The sequence below is a fragment of the Centruroides sculpturatus genome, unplaced genomic scaffold, assembly GCF_000671375.1.
Source record: "Centruroides sculpturatus isolate CEXI.00-Female unplaced genomic scaffold, Cexi_2.0 scaffold60, whole genome shotgun sequence".
In the NCBI taxonomy this organism is placed as follows: Eukaryota; Metazoa; Arthropoda; class Arachnida; order Scorpiones; family Buthidae; genus Centruroides; species Centruroides sculpturatus.
In genome coordinates, this window is record NW_019384349.1 from 351582 (window position 1) to 367151 (window position 15570).

Below are 15570 nucleotides of genomic sequence, written 5' to 3' on the forward strand. Positions count from 1 at the left end.
AAGCATATCTGAGTGGCGTGTAGTAAAAAAAAGTTGGATTTTTGGTGTGCGGATTCGTTGATTCGCAAGAGCACATTGTATTACTTGCGCAAGGAATGTTACAAACACTGTCTTATCCAGGTAATTACCTTCAATCGACCTGAAGACGATAACGACATTCCGACGAACACTTCCGCAGTTGTAGACCCCCCAAAGGGGTCTTGGTCGATTGAACATTAGCGCCTAAGGTCTCTTGACGGAATCTAACGAGGACACTTTAGCCACCGATCTGATTTTCCAATCTTCAAACAATCTTATTCTCCAGGGGATAACTTTATTTCAACATTCTTACTTCATTCATTGGAAAAGACTAGGAATAAGTTATTTAATATTTACTTCCTTAAGTCTCTCGATCTCTATTCGTCAAAACTTAATTATATTTTAACGTGTTTCTTCCTTTCTGAAATTTTCTAACTTCTAATTTTAAAAATTTCGTTGTTTTCTAAAGAATTGTTTACGATTGCTTATCGAGACTATTAAACAGATAAATATTTAGATAAGAGAAAATTACATGTTTGTTTGTTAGATTTGTTGCTTTAGTAAAATGTATAAATTGAATAGTTAAATCTGTATTAATATTTAAGAATATTTACTTGAATAATAAAATTTATTTCTGTTTTTTTATCACAATATAAATCGATACGTGAATTCTTTAATTAGAGTACTCGTGTACTTAAGATTGTTTTCTTTATTTTAAATATTAAACTTTTACATAGTTATTTTAAAAGTATTTTTTAAATAGTATGGCCACTATATTTTTGTAAATTTCACGAATTACAAAAAAATACGAGTTTCCTCACTAGTGGCAGAGTGGATAAGGCCATTGAACACTAGTAGTTGGTCGAGGATTCGCGCCTCGCCTACGTGGAGTTTTCCAGGTTTGCTTCACGCTTCATGTTACCTGAATAGGGGCCAGTTTTCCATAAATTTCACGTTAGTAGTACCTAAATAGGGTCCTTTTTTCCATAATATCTACGTTAGTTACACCTGAATAGAGACCAGTTTCCCATAAAAGATCTCCTGGGAGGCATCCCCCTCGGCAGATAACCCATGTGTAACGTTGCCGTATACGAATAAAACAAAACCAAAAAATAGAGAAAATAGAGCAAAGATAATTCATACATTAATGATAGATAATAATGTTAATAACTTCCTTTTCCGTTTTTTTTTAGATCGATCAGAAAATTAATGATTATCGCTGCATAAAAAAATAACAAATTTTTCAAAAAATTCTTTTATATTAATTCATTTTCCAATTAATGTAAAGGTAGAAATTTGTCAAACGTTATATATTATGTACGAATATATTTATTAATACATAATAAATAAATACATATAATTCTCTATTGATGTTATGTAATTGTATACTTCAAAACATCATCAATTTTTCGAGAAATTATGCGTAAAGAAAGATAAACTAAAACAGGATCTTGATACAAGTATGTTTATATAGTGATTTAAAAATAAAATTTTAAATATTTATAGAATCTTGAATGGTAAAGTTTGTTTTTGTATCCAAGTTTACAAACGTTTCAATATAAATTGATACAGTAAAAACATTTAAAATGTATGCAAACTGTATTTTTTTATTATTATTATTCTGTCTTTATTTTTCCTATCAATTTTATAAATGAAGTATGCGATTACTCAACAGTTAAGTACTACACGATCTGTAATATTGTAACAGAAAATACAATAAATTCTAAATCGTATCACAAATAGATATTTTAAATGAGGCAAACAAATGCCAGGAGTCTAGAAATATTGGAAAAATCAAATATTGAAAAAAAAAACCTCCCCCAGTCAAACTGCCAAAAGCGTTCATGACGTAACACTAGAAATATTTTTTCCCTTATTGACTTTGAAATTGGAAAAAAATAATAATGAAACTATGAAAAAACATACACGAAAGAATTTCAAAACATGGAAAAAAATAAAAAACAAAGTTCGTTTTTAATATTTTCTCTTTGTTCAACTCCATCTAGAAAATTTTATATTTGCCCTAGAAGAAAATGATTTTTATGTCGGTCATACTCTTACAAATATGTAGTTATTATGAAACCACCGCCGAAGTAACAAAAAACAAAATATTATATTGCCGTATCCCTGTAGCGCTGAAAGATTACTTTAAATATAAAAATTTCAAGAATTTATTCTTTAATAAATATATAACTCCGATTGAATAAAATTGGAAAGTCATAAATTCAAATTATTGATACAAGAATTCTTTATGTTTCGTCCAAAGTTTAATTTCTGATAAATCTTTATAAAAGGCAAAATAAATACTTCTTTCTGCTACTTGCACGTTTAATATGGTGAAATAATGAGGCTAAATTTATTGAAATTTTATTCAAATAAACGATGTTATTTAATCGAAATTAATTTCGTTTTCTCGAGTTTAACGACATTTTTCAATTAAGAAACGACGTTTTCGGGTTGTAATTATGTATATAACGTAAATAATTGAAGTCGTAACGTTGAAGAGTTTCCTTCCACGTCGAATAAACAAAATTTGAAGATTAAAAAGAAAAAAAAAATGGGAGAAAACTTTAAGATACGTGAGAAATTAAAAGATCGTTGCTTATGATTTCGATCGCGATATATCGCTTCGCTAATAAAGCCATTTAGCAAAGATGCGATCAATATTTGATCGAAGATAGTATTTTTTTATTTTCTTTTTCTTTTCGTCAAGGCAGAAACAAAACTCTTTATCATTTCCTGAGTCCTTTTATCTTTCTTTATCTTCTATTCTTTCCTAAATCTATCAAGCAGCTTAAGACCAAGCGACGAAAAAATGAAGAAGCTAGCAAAATTAACTTTTCTTGATCCGATATTTTACTCTCTTAATAAATTATCTAGTTTTTATGGTCAAAAAAGTTTAAAAAGATGTTCGTATCTTACTTCATTACTTTTCTGTTTACTTTGTTTATAGAACACTTACGTTAAAACTGAGAATACTAATCTATAGTGTGACTTATCCAATAAGGTAGAACATACATTGATTCGAGTAATGGCAGTTCAATAAAGGCACGATCACGATCCTAGTTAGATCATTTCTAGTTAGGTGAAGGCATAACGATAATTGTCAGTCTCTCTCAATGCATTGACAAATTGCATTTGCACGTGTATAAGATCCAAAAGAGACCGACAAAATACACTTTCAAACTTGGTTCTTAACCTGAAAAACCATAGACAAAATGCTGTTATCGGATAGAAAACGATTTACTTTCTAATATTAGTCGAGTTAAGGATATAGTTAACGTGAAATAATTATCATAATTACTTACTTCGAAGGCAAATGAGAGTTTAAAATGCGTTGAAAATTGCAAAAAGTTCTAAAACTTCAAATAAATAAAAAAAAAATTAAAGACATCAAAACTATGGAATGTTGCCTTGTTGACTTCCTAAATGTTCGGGATTATCTATCCTACCGGAAAATTGTGGCTTATTTTTTTTATGTGAAGTAAGGAAAGTCTTATGTTACTGAAATGATTTCTTTCGTGTTCACTTTAAAACGAGCTTCACATTTTTCATCTTCTTTTCATTAATATGGACGATATGGTTCTCTGTCTTTCCTTCCACTTAAGAAAAGCTTTTAATAGGAACGTAATGTACTCCTTATAAATTATTACATAAGTTTCTGGAAAATCATTTGTAAAACATTCTTTTTTAAAAAAAAAAGAACTCCTATACTTTTCTAAATTATTGTTTAATTTTACAAAATATTTAAAACAGTTTTAAACTAATAACATTAAGGTTCTAACAACAATAAAGTTGATGTATAATGCAATTAAGTAATTAAATAGTTTGCCTTATATTAGCATTAAACTATTAAGTATGATAAAAATATGTTATTTATTTTCTTAAATTATATACTTTGTAAATAATCCATGATTCTTCTATTTTAAAATTTGGATTCAGTAAAGAAGAAAGTATTGTTTACATTATTTATCTAAAGCCTTAACATCATCGATTCCGTGGCATTATATTAAAATCAAGGTCGATTTTTAATTAGTTTCGAAGTAAATGCAATAAATATCCGCAGTACATTACGATATACGTTCATAAAATTATCCCTACGCATATAAATTGCTTAATTGTTGGCATATGAGGCCACGTAGATCCCACTTCCCAACGGCCTTCACTTTAACAACTCGCGTAAAATTAAAAACAGCAGCTTTTCGCAATTTGTTAAACAGAAATTCGTATTGTAACAGCAATTTAGCATCTAATTTACTTTCTTGTAGATAAAATGTTAATTTTTACTTCTCTATTCTAGATAACAAGTACAGTCAAACCTGTTTAATATCATATCTGTGAGACTATCCGAATGTGGCGACATTAACCGAAGTCCAATTGAAGAGATTGAGATTGATGAGAAGGCATTTTGTAGGCCTACTGTACGAGTATATGTACTGTATTTGATACATTACATGCATAACAAACACCTAGACTTATTATCAAGTAGTACTGTAATCAAATACTCAAGTAAAATAAAAACATTAGCTGCCATTTTTTAATCGCAATGACAACGAGCAACTAATTATTGTGACATCGTCACAATGCCAAGCTGCAATTTTTAATCATATTTTTAATTTATTTAATTTGAAATATATGCTCTTCATCTCAAATTAATAGTGGCTTGCCCCTGTACATCATACTTTTCCTTTAACAATACAGTCATGCCGGTCATCTATCTAACCCCTTTCAGAGAAAAAATTTTTGAGTTGAAATCACGTAACATACAATTCAGACCGAAAGTTCGTATATAGTTAAACCTGCCCCCGAGGTTTCCATATCTCGTCTTGTCTTTTATCTATCTAACTCCGTTCTCTCGATTAAGGAGACAGACAGATGGACGACAGTGGGAATTTATAGATTTGTAGATCTATTTTTTTTCAAATTGCAGCCCAATTACACAATAGGATAAATCTTTGCAGTGTACTCTATTTGATATTAGTGACCGAGTAAGGCTACAATGTAATTAGTGTTGCCTATTCTGAAGCTGAAAACCGCTACAGAGCTGTCAAAAATAGCATTTTGGACAAGAAAATTATATATTTTACACTTAAAAGTCATTTAAAATAAAATATCTGTTAAAAAATTATAAACAGATAGAGCTGATAATACTTTGCTAAGCTGTTTATAGTTGCGAACTTTTGTGATATTCAACAGAATATTTAAATACGACGTGCACACCTTGACATTAACTAATTTCAGTGACATTACACGGATAAAATCTATCATTTACATAAGAGAATACATTAAGTGGGTGGACTGTATTAAACTATCAAGAATTTTTTTTGTGTGTAGAAACTACTATAAAATAAATGGCAATGCATGAAAGAACAGAACATAAAAACTATAAAGAAATTTCGAGTCATCTTGCTAGCTAGAAAGAAGGGGAAAAAATACATGAAAGCGTAGTTTTACTCCTGTTGAGCGAGTAAAATACGAATTGATCCGCTTTACTTTCCCCAAAGAGAATAAATTTGATTTTAGTTCCAGTCAAGATCTGTATATAAAAAGTTATTCGATGTTCTAGTAGCTACATTCAAGCTTATTTAACTCAGTCAGGTGTTTTGCTGATAGCAATTTTTCTTTTTTCTACACGATAAGGCCCAGACAGGGTACAGATGACATTTAATCTTTAAAGATGCTATTTTTGTACACGTAGTTTAAAATTACAAAGTCGAACTAATAATTTTGTATTAATTAGCTAAAACATTACTTCCCTTCTAGTATTTCACGTCTAAATTGTTAAAGAGTTACACTCAATTAAAATTAGTTTTACTCTTAGATTACCGGACTGCAATTTAAAAACAATATAGACTCATAAATTCCCACTGTATGTCTGTCTGTTCTTTCTTAATCTCGAGAACGGAATTAGATCAAACTCGAGAACATCTATGGAAAGCTGAGGAGAAGGGGCCAAATTAACTTTACACGTGGCTTCCAGTCTAGACCAGAAGTCACATGATTTCAATTCAAAATTTTTTTCAGAACGCAGTTAGATAAATGACTGGCATGGCTGTATTGTTATCAGGAAAAGTATGACGTACAGGGGCAAGAGAGTATTGATTTGAGATCGAGAGCGTATATTTTAAATCGTTTATTATTATTATTATTATACATGTTTTTCCTGCTTCAAAATTTTAGATGCTGTTAATCTAGTTAAGTTATATTTGATGGAATTTCGATAAGGAAATAAAAGTAAATAATAGAAATTATTTTGGAGAAAGAAATTTTCTAGTTTGTAAGTTTTCGATTGTTCTCGGATGAAAAATAACTCGGCTATTTAACTTGATTAAAAGTGCTGATTGTGTAATAACGACTCGCTCTTTTCCATCTTAAAGCTTTTAAGGAACATTTTCAAGAAAAATGTGCATTCCATTGCGGTAGAGGAAAGCTCATTCAGACTTTCGCCAAAAGGTATTTCGCCTTCCTTCTCCTTTTTTTACCTACTTTTTATATTTTTATTTTTAGCCGAGACAATAGGGGTTTCTTGAAAAAGTAGTGCTTAGATATCGGTGATTTGATAAGTGCTGCTATCGTTATCGAACTTGCCTTCCATTCCTGACCATTAATTGGAAAGTATCTTCAACGTCTTGACTTGTTATTCTGAAAGTTACCTAAAATAATTGGAACAAATCTAGCTGTGATTCACCTGTATCTACAGACATATATATATATATATATGGATGTGTGTGTTGTTTGTCTATCTGTTTGTAGTTATATATACAGTATATACGGTGTATATATAACTATTTTTGTTCAAACGGAGTTAAACAGATGAAACCTTAGGGACAGGAGGACCCGACTGACTATATACGAACTTTCAGTTTGGAGCAGAAGTCACATTATTTTAATTTAAAATTTTCCCCTGAAAAGTGTTAGATAGATAACCGTCATAACTCTATTGTTAAAGGGAAAGTATGATATACAGGGGCAAGACACTACTAATTTGAGGTGGAGAGCATATATTTTAAATTAAATAAATTAAAAATATAATTAAAAACTGCAGCCCGGAATTGTGACGATGTCACAATAAATAATTGTGCAGTTATTATAATTATAAAGTAAACAAATAAATAAATAAATTTATTCGTTTATTTCTATAATTCTGCTTTAACAGCATAATTGAAAATATATTTAAAAACCGAATTACTGTTTTTTTAATATGGGTAATAATATAATGTGTAAAATCGAATAAATTATTGTAACATGATAAAAATGCTGGGTTTACAATTTTTAATTTATTTAGCTTAAGATATATGCTCTCGATTTCAATAGAGTCTTGCGCCTGTACATCATACTTTCCCTGATAACAATAGAGTTGTGCTGGGCATCTATTCTAGAGAAAATTTTTAAATTGAAATCACATGTCTTCCAGTTTAAACTGGAAGTTCGTATATAGTTAATCAGGCTTTTTGCCCTAAGCTTTACATGTCTGGTCTCGACTTTCATATATCTAACATCGTTTCCGAGGTTAAGGAATGACACGGATACACAGACATATACCAGTGGGAATTTAAAGGTCTTTTATTTGAAAATTGCGACCCAATTACACAAATGATTGCTTCTCAACTGACTTATTACATTCGATTTTAGAAAATACTAAGCTTGTTTTGAATTGTCGTTGGACTCTTAATTCTATTTTGTTTACTTCTTGCTTATGAGAAGAAATTCAGTTTAAAAAGTTTTTATATAATAACAGTTTAACCATAACGATCCATAAAATAAATTGGATTTATACTCATGTTCATCTGATTAAGTTCGATTTTCTTTTACTTTTAATGAGTTTTTAATGAGTTTTTTTTCCTTTAAATTATTATTATTATTAATAAAAATTTTTTTTGACTTAATAAACTAATTCACATTATAGTTTAGTTATTAGTTAATATATGGAAAGTTGATTGAATCAATTATATTAACTGCAATTAGCACCGCATGTATCTATAGAACAATTCTCTGTTCAAGAGAATTTTATATAATAACAGTTTAATTATTACTGTAATGTTTCTTAGTTAAAACTTTTCAAAAACTCCAAAAAAAAATCATTTTAATTCAAANAGCAATTATTTTAATTTTACTGCATTATCTATTTTTTATTTATTCGATCAATTGTAAAAACTGTATTGGTGCACACCATTTATGTCTGCGCTGCATAGAAATGGATTTTGTACGTTTTTAAGAATATCTAAAATCCAAAATTCGTAATTCTCAAGCGAATTCTCATTCCCATATACCAGAAAATATAACTAAATATAATTTAGTTCGTCGTAATTCTTTGACATTTAACATAATTAAAAAAAGTTAATTTATCAATTATTAAAAAAGGAAACTTAATATAAAATATTTGAAGGACTTATGGACTATATATATATAGTGCTTTTATAACCAATCGAACTTTTAATTTCCTAGCTAATTCAAGACAAAAATTAAAAATCTTTAATTAAATAAAAATTGATCTTTTTTAATTAATTTTTTTCGCTTTAATGAAAACATTCGATCGTTATTTATCGACGATTCAATTAAATAGATCTTTTCTATAGTTTTTTTTTATGCTGATTTAATTTGTCAATTAGAAGTTTTAATATTCTATCTTAGCTAATTATATTACTTCATGGCTTTTGCGTGATTTTTACAAGATCATCTTCTCTCGCTTCCTTTGTACGTAAATACGTAAGATTGCAGAATATAAAAATAAATTTCTACACGCTTAATACCTTTGTTTACGGGCATTGTTTACTCTCCATCACCACTTTTCTAGATTAATGTCTTTGTAGGGATTTCATTTATTGAAAAAGCTTCCTGGGAAAAGTTTTAGTGATGGAACTTTATTCAGAATACTAATCAGATAAAGGAGAGATCATCCAACTGCTGTTACTTTTTGATAGTGTTTGATCCAAATACCAAGCATTCGTCACGGACTGGTTAATATCATATCTGTGAGACTATCCGAATGTGGCGACATTAACCGAAGTCCAATTGAAGAGATTGAGATTGATGAGAAGGCATTTTGTAGGCCTACTGTACGAGTATATGTACTGTATTTGATACATTACATGCATAACAAACACCTAGACTTATTATCAAGTAGTACTGTAATCAAATACTCAAGTAAAATAAAAACATTAGCTGCCATTTTTTAATCGCAATGACAACGAGCAACTAATTATTGTGACATCGTCACAATGCCAAGCTGCAATTTTTAATCATATTTTTAATTTATTTAATTTAAAATNGATATAAACAGGATGTTACGTGATTTCATTAAAAAGTTTTTCCCCTGAAAGGGGTTAGATACATAACCAGCACAACTTTATTTCTAACAGGAAAAGTATGATGTACAGGGGCAAAACATTGCTAAAATCGAGAGCGTATAGTTTAAATAAATTAAATTATTATTAGAAATTTGGTCGATTTTTATATTTAACATAAATTTTGATAACTTTTATCTCAGTAATATTTAATGATTCCGAAACACGTTTCTTTACATAATATTTTTTTTCTCGGCCCTGTTTTCAAATATTCAATTGAAAATCTAGATTATTCAAGTTATTTTTTTATTTTTTATCGTATAATTACAAATAAATTTTCATAAAAAGTAAGTATAATTTAATTTTTAACTAATTATAAACAAGTTGTCAATTTTTTAAAAATACACTTCTACGATAAATTATTATAGTTTTTTTTAAATTTTCACTAGCATTGTCGATACAAAAATGTATGCAAAAGTAAGATATAATATTTAACTTCTGATCCCCTGAACGTACTCGATTTTGAATTCAAAGTTGGTTACTATGGATCCTTTCACTTATTTCATCCTATCAGAACTTTTCTCTTTTGATCCTATTCCGTTACATCCTGTTCCTTTCCTTTTATATTTTTTTCACTCACATTTTTACTAACTTTCTTTTCTATTCAATTCTCCATTAGTGAGTTCGATTCGGTTACATTCTGAATAAACTTCTTATAAATATTATTTTTCGTCACATTCGAAAGTATTTGAAAGCGTTTATCAACCTCATCCTTTTTACAATTCATATAAATATTTCCTGAATATTATACACTTTTTCGTTCTTGATAAAGAAATAGGAACGAAGAACTCGTACAAAAATGTATTTATGTGCAGGCATATTATGTATAAATATATACAAACGTATTATATTTACGGTATTTCCTGTAATAATAGCCCATTACGCTCTTTTTTAATTTTTGGTGGGCGATTATAGGAGTAAAAAACGTTGACGTTTTAAGAAAAAAAGCATGTTTTCAAAATTAAACTAAAAATTAAACAAAAACTTATTAACTCAAAATAGTATTTACAAAAATTTGCATAACATTCCTGACAGCAAAGTTAAAATCATGTGTGGCACCATCTGTTATAAAATTTTATTTGAAAAACTTATTATATTGTTAATTATTAAAAATAGAAAAAGCTTAGTTTTGAAGTTGGAAATAAGTTTTTAAAAAGTTGTAAATGCTAATACCGAGGAAAATCATTAATTCCGATCCCACTCGAGATACGACACGTGACCCTTCTATCTCCCCAACCCCTCGACCTCGAACCACCAAAATTTAATGCTCCTAACATACAAACCTCTTACAAACTTTCAGAAATTTTCGACAGAAGCACAGGAGTTATTAAGCTTCAAAATGAATGAACAAAACCGTGCCTCCCCTACACACATACATTTAATACGCAAGGGAAAAATCCCTCACTTTTTCCATTTCCCTATGTTTCAAGATCCCCTGAGTCCAAACATATGAAAATCTTTGGGGGAAGTAATTTTTGGCCGTTCGCCATACTGTTCCTTTGTTATATATAACAGCCAGGAAAGTAATAACTTGAATGAAAATAAGTTACTTTAATTAACTTCGTAAATTTCGATAATTTCCGATATCAGTGATATTGAACGACGATACAAAATTATCCAGTATTTCTTTTTTATACTTCCATGTTGGAAAATATAGAAAAAATAGTCTATTATTTGGTAATGTAGAACATCACTAATATAACGATGAGGTAGATACTGATAATGTACCGCTATTTATCTCACAATATAAGTTAGGTAAGTGATTATTACATAATGCGGTATACATCATCAATCATATAAAATATACATTTCATTACACATACTGTATACTATAAAAAAACTGTAAGTGCTTATATATAGCCTCATTTTATATTTTTTCCTAGTTTGTTTTTACTTTTTACGTATTATTTCTTATTCTAAATATTTTAAATCCAATCCTAGAGTTATGAGCTTGTTTTGCATAAAAGTTAATCTTATCAATTACAAAGATATTTTAAAAGAATGTTCCTATTCATTTACAAACCGATTTACAAAATCTACCTTGCATGTATTTTGGAATCAAGATTAATTAACAACTCAAGCTTGACCTGTCTTCTGTAAATTTCAAATCAAAACGAGCAATTATTTATTGTGCTGAGCTACGAGTTTTCATCACAATGCTCTCAATTTTAGTTGTGTTTTACTCCTGTACATCATACTTTACCTCTTAACAGTAGAGTCATGCCGGTCAGCTATCTAACTTCTTTCAGGGGAAAATTTTTGAATTAAAATAACGTGATTTCTGGTCAAAATCAGAACTTCGTATGTAGTTAATCGGAGGCCCCTGCCTCAAGCTTTCCGTATCTGGTCTCGATTTTCATCTATCTAACTCCGTTCTCGAGAAAAAAGAAAGGAAAAACAGGCAGATGGATGCCAGTTGGAATTTATAAGACTGCAATTTTTAAAAATTGCAGCCCAATAATTAAAAGTATAGACAATTTGCTTGCAATATTACTTTTTAGCATATAATCACACTTTAATTTTATAAAAAAATAACCATAATTTATTTTCTAATCATTTATAAATACATTAAGTTTTTTTAAATTTAACATCACATTATTAAATTATTTTCTATCTTTTTAAACCGGTTGTGCAACTTTTAATCTCAAGTATAAATGCACTTTAAGATATATATATAAGTCATTTATACTTGTAAACATGTTTATTCTAATATAGAAGAAATATTTTTAAGGAATATAAAATCTTATAACAGTAGACTCAAATTGTTTTAGCTCAAGGCACATTGCAAGACGTGAAAGAATTTTTTTCCTAAAGCATTCCGTAAAATATTAAAAATATGTTAATATATTTTAAATTATAAATATCTGTATAATAAACTCGGTAATAACTATTACCCCTATAGGCTTAATCTAGCTATTGGTTTATCATGGGTGGAATAAATATTAGTACAAATCGTTTTTTTTTTNTTTTTTTTTTTTTACTTTTCCAGGTGTCATATATAACAGAGGGAAATTATGGCGATCGGTCAAAAAATGACCCCCCTCCCCGAAGATTTATACATTTTTGGATCCAGTACCTTGAAACGTTGAGAAATGCAAAAAAAATGTGGGGTTATGTGTATGGACGTTAGTGTGTGTGTGGAGAGGCACGATTTTCTTCACCTAATTTAAAGCTTAATAACGCCTGCCCCTTTTGTCGATAATTTCTAAAATTATGCAGGGAAGTTTGTGTATTAGGAGCATTGATGATATTAAATTTTGGTGGCTAAAGGTCGAGGGGTGAGGAGATAGAGAAATAACGTGTCGATTGGGATAAGACTTACTGAAGATTTCACTCGTTATTAGCATTTACATTTTTTTTTAAATAAAAATCTCATCTCTACTTATAATTATTTTGCCGTGAAATTCATGCAAATCGTTTCTGGATTTTTAAAATATACTTTTATAGAATTCGTGACGCATTTAGCCTTCTCTTGTTTCACATCGTTTGAGAATCACAATCTTATAACGATTGTAAGTTTCAAGAATCGATTTCGATTTAAAAGGCTACGTTAGTGTCAACCAATCTATTCATACTATATATATTTTCGTCTACATTCCAATCCCTTCACGCTTCCACCTACTCATTTTTCGCTCCATCTTGTTTCTCGTAAGTAATGCGACATCAATAATTTTTCTAACTGGACGATAGCTATCCGCCCAGTCAAACCAATTCGTACAGTAAGTTTACCTTATTCTTTTGATTAGTAAAAAAATGTTAAATTTATTCCACAGTTATTCCATAATTTAAACGGTAGCTTATGCAACTGGCCTTTATAATGTATATTATTTTTCGTAAAAATAGTTTTGTGGTAATTTAAAATTACGATAAACTTTATCGTTTTTTATTGAAACATCATTAGGTTTTAATTATTGTTTTGGCTTTTGAAAAATAAAAAAGATTTTCTCTCGTCTCTTGTTTCATTCGATATCCTACAGAAAAAATTAAGAAATGTTCGCGATATCTATTTCTTCCAATCTTAAGTTTTGTTGTTAAAGCTTCCTTTCTGCTGTCATTTCCAACACTTCATATGTTCCTTCCTCCACCCACATTATCCTTCAATCTTTCTCCACTTTCAAAACTTTCTCAGTGATTTCAAGTGTACTTACTACAATTCTACGTTTTTATACTCCATATAAAATTTTATACATTCTGCTAATTATTTCTTAAACTATAAGTTTAGAAATTTTTATAGCCATTAAATTTAACATACTTTCATTACTTAATTCAAATTCTCTGCTCTTCAATATCTAACTTTCATAATTAATACTTTTGTTAGTTATGTTTTATACTGTATCAGTATTTCATTCGTATTAAAATTTTATACTTTGTTATATTTCAAATTAGTATATAATGTAAATTTTCATTTGACAGTAATTTTTGAAAATTGAAGACCTATAAATTCCCATTGGCGTACGTCTGTCTATCTTTCCTTCCTTAATCTCCAGAACGGAGTTAAATAGATAAAAGTCGAGGCCAGATATGTAGTCAGCTTAGGAGCAGGAGGACCCGATTAACTATATACGAACGTCCGTTTTGGAAGGAAAGTCACATTATTTCAATTCAAAATTTTTCTGCTGGACGGTGTTAGATCGATTGCAGCATGACTCTAATGTTAAGAGAAAAAGTATGATGTACAGGGGCAAGACACAACGAAAATTGAGAGCATTGTGATGAAAAATTGCAGCCCAGTGTTGTGACAATGTCACAATAAATAATAGCTCGTTACTCATCTATTTTTATGCCAAATTCTTTTCTTGTTTTTTGATTTTATTATTGGATTTTTATAGATTCGACAATAATAAATCTCAAAGTTTCCTAATTAATTTTAAAAAAATTAAAATTAATAATAATATTTTGAAAATATTCTTTTACTGTAATATTATTAAACCTTACTTTTAATAAGCAATGCAATTATAATAAATGTTTCGTACACAACTTATTTACTTAAGATTATTCCTCCTTTGTTTTACTTTAATTTATTTTTAATAGGATTAGTTAGACATTATAAAATGTCAATAATCGTAATGTTTCTATATTCCTTTGTAAATTCTTTCTTCTTTATAAAGATGTTAATAAATGTAATTAATTTTTAGACTATTAGTTAATGCGATAGATTTAATTATAGATGAAATTCTATCATTTAAAAAACTTCCTCTTATTAATGTTAACATTTTAGCTTTGCGTTATCAAATTCTCTTTAATGTTATATGAATTTTAGTAATATCCATTATTACCCATTACTTGGACCATTTAAAATATTCACAATTTCTAAATAATTTTTAATTTGTAAATTAATAGTTTAATTTTCGCGTCATAACACATTCTCTTTATTTACTCAAAAAATCGTATTAAACATTTCATATATTTTCTAATAATAATTAAATTAGGTAAATAATTTTTAAAAATTCACATAGAATTCCTATATCTTTTTTTACTTATTTAATATTTGTACTCGTTTCTAAATCAATTTTTGTTATTTATTTTATTTTCGCGGATTCTTTGTCTTCAATTTCTTTTCCAATTCATTCTTCAGTATTATTTTCTATGCAATTTTTATTTACAATATTTTTTTCCCCTCTTCATTTATCTTTTTCAACCATTCTCTCGACTATACACAGCTTCTTTTCTGCATTATCTTCTTATAAATTTAAGTAAATTCTCTTTCGTTGCTACTGCAATTACATATTCTTAAAAATTCATAAATTAATATAAATATTAATATTGTAAATATTTCTCAATTTAATTTATTTTAATAAATATAACAACAAAATTATTAAGTTTCTACTGAATTAAAAGGCTTCTCATATGCACATATATGAATGATCTTCCTACATCAAATATAGGAAATAAATATTTAAAAACTTGTTACAAAATGTTATAAACGAATCATTATCTTTTTCTTAAATTTTTAAATTATTCCAAAATTGATAATGATAAAATAACATATTTATTTATTTATTTATTACATTTTATAATATAAAATCATCTCTAATATAAAAACTTAAAATGTATATAACGCCTAAAAGAAAATTATATATTTAATATATCTTGATGATTTATTAAACTATCGAGCTTTATTATTTATTTATTTATTTTATTAATTACTTATAAAACTTTAAATGATTACGATAGCAGATCCTTTGTATATTCATAATATATATATATA

At 28.2% G+C, this 15570-nt stretch overlaps 1 protein-coding gene across 1 annotated transcript in view; it reads left to right on the top strand.

The window, feature by feature from the left end:
* LOC111636963 (histamine H1 receptor-like) overlaps positions 1 to 15570 on the top strand; it is a 52645-nt gene that overhangs the window by 15165 nt on the left and 21910 nt on the right. The window lies entirely within an intron of this gene.